Source organism: Schistocerca cancellata, chromosome 1 (assembly GCF_023864275.1).
Source record: "Schistocerca cancellata isolate TAMUIC-IGC-003103 chromosome 1, iqSchCanc2.1, whole genome shotgun sequence".
Taxonomy (NCBI): Eukaryota; Metazoa; Arthropoda; class Insecta; order Orthoptera; family Acrididae; genus Schistocerca; species Schistocerca cancellata.
The window spans coordinates 1,152,511,175-1,152,518,168 of NC_064626.1; the positions used below are offsets into that span (position 1 = coordinate 1,152,511,175).

Below are 6,994 nucleotides of genomic sequence, written 5' to 3' on the forward strand. Positions count from 1 at the left end.
ACGTAGGGAACACATGGCAAGCGTTCTAGGGTCATCGCAAGAATTCTGAGGTCACCAATGGTTCTAATCAGTATTTTTCACTAACAACACTTATATGTCGCACTGTCTTTGTATAATGGGCACTTCACGCCTATGCGAATATATCCACTGTGGTACCACAGTGACAAAAATGGACTGAAAATTGTCTTAACATGCCTGAAAAAAAACTTAAGATTACTGCCAAAAATTGTGTAAAACTGGAAATAATGCAAAATTCAGTAAATTTTTTTCTAATAACATTTTTACTCTTTTAAGATACAAACCAGCTGGGCTTTTTCGAAAAATTGCGGTCTATGAGCATAGTATCCAGAAAAATGTAACGATTTTGTGTTAACCTTGTATTATGCGTACTTATCTGTTGCTTATGTGTGTCAAAGTATATAAATGTGTCGAAGTATATAAACAAACTGTCAGACCTTTTCTCAAGTATAGAATTCGTTTTACACAAGCAGCACATTCCTCTGTAGGAGGGAAAAAAGGAACACAGTGGAAAAGTGCTTCGGTAGGAGCACAAAAAGGAGAATATGTTCCTATTTTAAAAGACACTGACAGAAAAGTGAGAAACCAGCTGCCTCATCTTCATTCGGCCTTCCTCACCAAAAATTTTGGCATGCGAGCATCTTTGCACATTTTTGTGCAAAGAGGTAGTAGCGGTGGAAGACAGAAAAGACAGTGCTAGTGGGAGAGAAGGAGAGAGGAGAAAGTAATGGTGGGGGAGACAAAAGTGGCAGTAAAAGAGAAACAGATATGGATGAAGACAATAGGTGTGGGAGCCAAAGAGAGAGGCAGGGGTAGTATAAGGGAAAGAGTGACGGACATAGAAGCAGTGGTAGAAAAAGAGAGGAGTTAGTGGAAATGAAAAAGAGAGATGAGTGAAGTCCATACATGGGCTCGGAGGGGATGGATCCTTCCAGACTGGCGAACTTTAACACGCAGGTATTTGGACCACATGTGTGCATAGGAGAAAACGTAAGTTAGACTCCCCTAGAAGTTTTGATCTTCCGAGGTGTGGTGGAGGCAGTGGTTGTGGGAAAGAAGGACAAAAAGGGACAGTGTAAGTGAGAGAGAAGACTGTGGCAGTGAGATATACTGTAAATTAATGGGAGATAGAAGAGACACTGGAACCGAGACATAGGCAGTGGCGGTCACAGGATGATGCTGAGTGGGAGATCTTAACTGCAAAGAGAGACCGGGTAAAAGGATTTAGAATGTTGTGTGTTAAAAGAGTGCGAATGTGTTCACATGCCAAAACTTATGGTGAGAACGCGGAATTATGATTGAGTCGGATGGGTCCCCACTTTTCCGTCAGTATCGTTTAAAGAGGAACATATCCAGCTTTCATTTTACTGCCGGTAATACTTATGATAAATCGCCATTCTTTTCCATTTACCTTCCTTGGCTGTCTTTTCGGGGGACAAATTCTATGCTACGCTTCTCCCTCAAATCGTCTGATCATTCGTGGTTCTTGGCACACTCAGCAAATTAGCAATAGCTCTGTGACGACGAACCTTCGGACAGCCGGCCGATGTGGACGAGCGGTTCTAGGCGCTACAGTCTGGAACCGGGCGACTGCTACGGTCGCAGGTTCGAATCCTGCCTCGGTCGCAAGTTCGAATCCTGCCTCGTGCATAGATGTGTGTGATGCCCTTAAATTAGTTAGGTTTAAGTAGTTCTAAGTTCTAGGGGACTGATGACCTGAGAAGTTAAGTCCCACAGTGCTCAGAGCTATTTGAACCATTTGAACCTTCGGACGGTGAACGATGACAAGTTGTCTCTGTTGGAACGCCTCGTTGCGACCTCGTACGCCATGCCGAAGGACGCAGCAATAACCAAATGTGAGTGGCCAGGGAGAAACAGGCCGTATCATAAGAAACACAACGCGCACTTTACAACTGAAGTCATGCCTCTTGCATGGTTTCTTTAGTGAATCGGAGCATTTTTGTGTACGTAAGGTACGTAATGACTCAACTGGCGTCGAAAATTATTGGAAACATGGCCTGACAAAATATTAATGACACGCCATCTGTCTTGCAGGAACAGCGCACAAAAGTATTCATTGTTTTAATCCTCAAGCGTTTGCTGTCCTCTTAGAAAACAACGTCATAAGTAGCTGAATAAACAAAATACATTAATCTATGAGAGTGCCATCAATATAAGAGCCACAAAATTTTAAAATAAATTCCAGTTTTACACATATGAAATGAAACAGAAAATATCCTCAAATTTTGTCATGAAGATGGATAAAATGGAAGTGGCGGCCGTGCTGATGTGTTACAGCACACTGTACACACAAACCATGCAATTTCTCTTCGAATGCGAGCCAGAAACCGCCGTAAAATTACGCCATTTCTGTTCGATAGAAACGGACGTAAACACGTTTTGTAGCGCTCTCTCCGCAGTAACTAGAAACGAGTGTCGAGCGCTGAAACGATCAACAGCGCTATAATCTACTCAAAGAAGTGACACAGCTGCCTGTTTTCGACTGCGCATGCTCTGATGTGACGTCATCCCTTCCGGCACTATGGGTGTTACGTTGCGCACTGCACCGGGTCAATATTTTTCTTTGAAAGTGGGTATAATGTATTCAGCAAATGTACAGGATAAAGAACGTTTTATGAGCATTTCATGTAGGGCGCTGTAGGTAAGTCAACGCAGCGGCCCGTTAGCTCAGTTGGTTAGAGCGTCGTGCTAATAACGCGAAGGTCGTGGGTTCGATCCCCCCACGGGCCAGTTCATTTTGCGCGGGCCCCCGGGACACACTCCTGGGCGGCCGGCTACTCAGCTCTGCTTGACGCAGTAGAGGGCTGCGTGCTCTCTGTAATAAAAAAACTGAGTCAAGGGATCAACGATCAACTTGAACGGATGTCTTGTGACGTCAGCCCAGACCAAACGCGTCGAACTATATTGAACAAAATGAAAAGAAAGAAGAAAAAAAAGTGGTCAAGCATATTGAGTGGGAAGTCATCGAGTTGGGTTCGATTCTTGCTGCTACCAACCTTTTTTATTTTATTTTATTCCTCTTAAGGTTAAATTGTAAAACTGAAGCTTAATTGTAAAACTGAAATATATTGAAACATTTCAGTTTACATAAATAAAATTAGTATATTCAATATAATTAGCATTACTACAGGTGTAGGTCAAAAGGTTATGGCAAATATATTTCGTAATGGAACTATTTATGGAACTGGGAGCTACTCTGAGAGCAATATAGTTCAGCAAGTTTTAAAATACTGTACAGTATAACTTAGTGGATGATTGTGTGCTAATAGTGTACAATTTCCCCGTCGATGAGTAGCAGTCACAGCTTGCAGAGGGAATTAATTTTAACAAATCTCTCGTTTTATTAGTATTCGTGTGACCTACTCTGCATCTAGATGCACATCTATATTATGGAGATCACTGTGAAATGCATCCAGATGGTATGTTCCATTGTATCAGTTATTACGGTTTCTTCCCGTTCCATTCACGTATGGAGCGCGGGAAGAACGATTATTTGAATGCCTCTGCGCTTGCTTTAATTAACCAAATCTTGTACTCATGATCCCTATGGGAGCGATAAGTAGGGGTTTGTAGTATATCCTAGAGTCACAATTTAAAGCTGGTTCTACAAAAATCTGTAAGGAGACTTTCTCAGAGTAGTTTGCTTCTATCTTCAAGAGTTTGCCACTTGAGTTTCTTCCCAGCATCTATGTAACACTTTCCCACCGGTCAAACAAACTTGTAACCACTCGTGCTGCCCTTCTCTGGAAGAAATGGCAGCGTATTGTTTGTCCGCAGCCCGTGGTCGTGCGGTAGCGTTCTCGCATCCCGCGCCCGGGTTCCTGGGTTCGATTCCCGGTGGGGTCAGGGATTTTCTCTGCCTCGTGATGACTAGGTGTTGTGTGATGTCCTTAGGTTAAATAGGTTTAAGTAGTTCTAAGTTCTAGGGGACTGATGACCAAAGATGTTAAGTCCCATAGTGCTCAGTGCCATTTGAACCATTAAAAAACAGTCTGCCGCCGGCAGTGCTGCGAGGCGGTCACGCGCCAGAGCGCTGCGGGCGAGGCGCGCACGGTGTGTTTGTGTTTACTTCGGCCGCTGTAAGTGCCGTTTTCCCTTCTAGACCACCATGGCGCACAACTACCGGAACAAGACATTACGTTTCAACTTTTGTTCCGACTTCGCCCGACCCAAGGCCCTGGAGGTAGAACGATTTATTCGCGATGAAGTTAAAATACCACCAACGGATCTAATTGGTATCCACTTGTCCATAGTTAGCAGTACCGTCTACGTCAAAATGATCAACGATGCGGCGTGCGACAAGGTGCTTCAAGAGGCAAAACGTGGACTGCGCTTCTGTCATTCCGACGGCAACGTCGGACCCGTTACCGTCGATCACGCAGGTCTCGGCACGCGGACGATAAGGATCTTCGAACTGCCGTTCGAACTACCTGCAGACGTCGTTATCGAGGCGCTCCGTCCCTATGGCAACGTTCTGGAACATGTTGCCGAACGATGGGTACAATTTCAAACCTATCCCGTTTTAAACGGTGTTCGACAGGTCCGCATCGAGTTGCAGAAACACGTGCCTTCCTATCTACGTATCGGAGGCTGCCGTGCCATTATAATGTACGACGGCCAATCTCGGACCTGTTCCGGTTGCGGGAAAGAAGGTCACCTACGGTCTGAATGCATTCAACGACGTGTCGCGCAGCTCCCGTTGTCGGAAGCGTCCGTCACACCCACGATGACCGCCCTACCGGTTACTTACGCAGCGGCTCTCGCCACGTCTACAGTTTCGTCCAGTCCGTCGCCCGGCCCTTCCGATCGGCACGTCCCACCGTCCCAGGCACCTATGGACGGTGCGGACGTCCCACCTGACAACCTTGCCGCCGAACAGGCTCCCGCACCGGACGCTGAGGAGAACAGTACTTCTTCACAACACCTGTTTGACAATTTCATTGTACCCACCAACGCCTTCGAACCAGGTCGACGCTCCTCCTTGCCGTCGTCCGACACTGAGGAACACGTGCGCAAACAACGCTCGCCACGTAGGCGCAAACGTCGTCGCCGTTCACCCACGGGCTCTCAAAGCGTCGCCACCCGCGACGACGAAGACGGCACCCAACCAGCCGACATTTCCACACAGAGGTCGGCGGACAACTTTCACGATGAACAAGACGTTTCGCAGGACGGGACCACTATGGAGGTCGCCACGCACAATGTAACGATCGGTGCGCCAGTTGAGACGCCTGTCTCCCCGTCGACAACTCCAGATCTCTCTCACCACGACGCAATTCCCATGGACATTGGACAGACCCACGGCACAGGAGCATGGGCCGACGACATTGACGAAGATACGCCCCCTTCTCCGGATGAGTTGCCTCCGCCGGACAAGGCTGCCGGTTAACATCAAAAGCGAGGCACTGCAGCCGATGGGACGGGACTTCCTGTCGGTGCCCTCCTCTTACTTCCCTTGGTGATGGTAGATGCGCGTCCACCACCACTGAAACAAACGTACTGGTTCGCCACACTGAACATCAACATGATCGGTACTGCACCCAAGCTGCGACTCCTATGTGATATGCTTCGGGCGTCTGACGTCGACGTCGCCCTTCTTCAGGAAGTACGCGTTGCCACACTTCCACCAGTCTACGGCTACGACTCATACACGTCTACATGTGATCAATCAGGGCGTGGAGTGGCTTTCTACATACGTGAAGGAATCCCACTCAAGGACACGACAATCCTTCCCTGTGGAAGAGGCATGGCTGTTACCATCTTCGACACGCACGTCATCAATATCTACGCTCCGTCTGGCTCCACGAACCGTCGGCAGCGGTCCACTTGGACGCTATGATCGCCTTATCATGGGAGGCGATTTCAACTGTGTCCTCCACCCGCAGGACCAAATGCCTGGTTATTCGCCATGCCCGGCGCTGCTCACCTTAATCGAAGATTTTCATCTAGTGGACGTTTGAGAGAAAATTCATGGCAATACCCCCGGTTTTACCCATTATACAGCACATTCTGCGAGCAGACTGGACCGGTTTTATGTCTCTGCCCACCTTAGCAATGAAGTCGCCCAAGCTGAACGATGGCCCCTTGCATTTTCGGACCACTGCGCCGTCATTTGCTCCCTGGCTCTGCCACATCAATCAGTGTGGCGCAGCAGAGATAACTGGAAGCTTAATACCTCCCTCCTTAATGATCCACACTGCCGACAATGTATTGCCTCTACATGGGCGTCTTGCGAAAGACGCCTTCCGCAGTACACATTCACGTTCCATTCGTGGCTCAAATGTGCCAAACCTGCAATCAGAAAGGCCTTCATACAATGTGGCAAGGAAGCAGCAGCATGGCATCGAGACACCAAAAATTTTCACTACGCCGTCCTCCGTGAGCTCGATGCACTCCCTCCATCACCTGACACCCATAGGGAACGACAACGTACTAAAGCTCGTCTCTTCTCTCTTCAACGTGCACGACTGCATGGTGTCGTGGTGCGTTCCCGACGACAAGACCTCCTCCACGACGAAACCCCATCCACAATCTATGCCGCATCCGACCATAGTCGTCGACGTCGACTTTTCGTCCCCAACATCACGACCTCCGATGGTGTTCACCACACAACACAGGCGGCAGTGGTGTCTGTCTTTGCTGCACATTATCGCCAATTTTATGATGATGAACCGATGGCGACGCCCATTCCTGATGATCTCCGTCCTTCCCCTGATCGGACCCTCACCGTAGCGGAGTCAACGTCCATGATGTCTGCAATCACCGCAGAAGAGGTGGTAGATGCGATCAACAAAGGGGCCAAGAACAAATCACCCGGACCAGATGGTCTCCCGGTGGAGTTTTACCGGGCGTTCACCACGTTAATGCTTCCTCGCTGGACGGAAATGATTCAGGAACTCTTTACTCCGTCCTTCCCAATTCCACCTGAATTCGTGTCACTGGCATTCTTCTACCT

The 6,994-nt window shown here is 48.0% G+C and overlaps 1 non-coding gene across 1 annotated transcript; it reads left to right on the plus strand.

The window, feature by feature from the left end:
- The first annotated feature begins 2,695 nt into the window (after positions 1-2,695).
- Positions 2,696-2,769, plus strand: Trnai-aau (transfer RNA isoleucine (anticodon AAU)). Its single transcript has one exon. It is a non-coding gene; the product is annotated as a tRNA-Ile (tRNA).
- Positions 2,770-6,994: the final 4,225 nt, after the last annotated feature.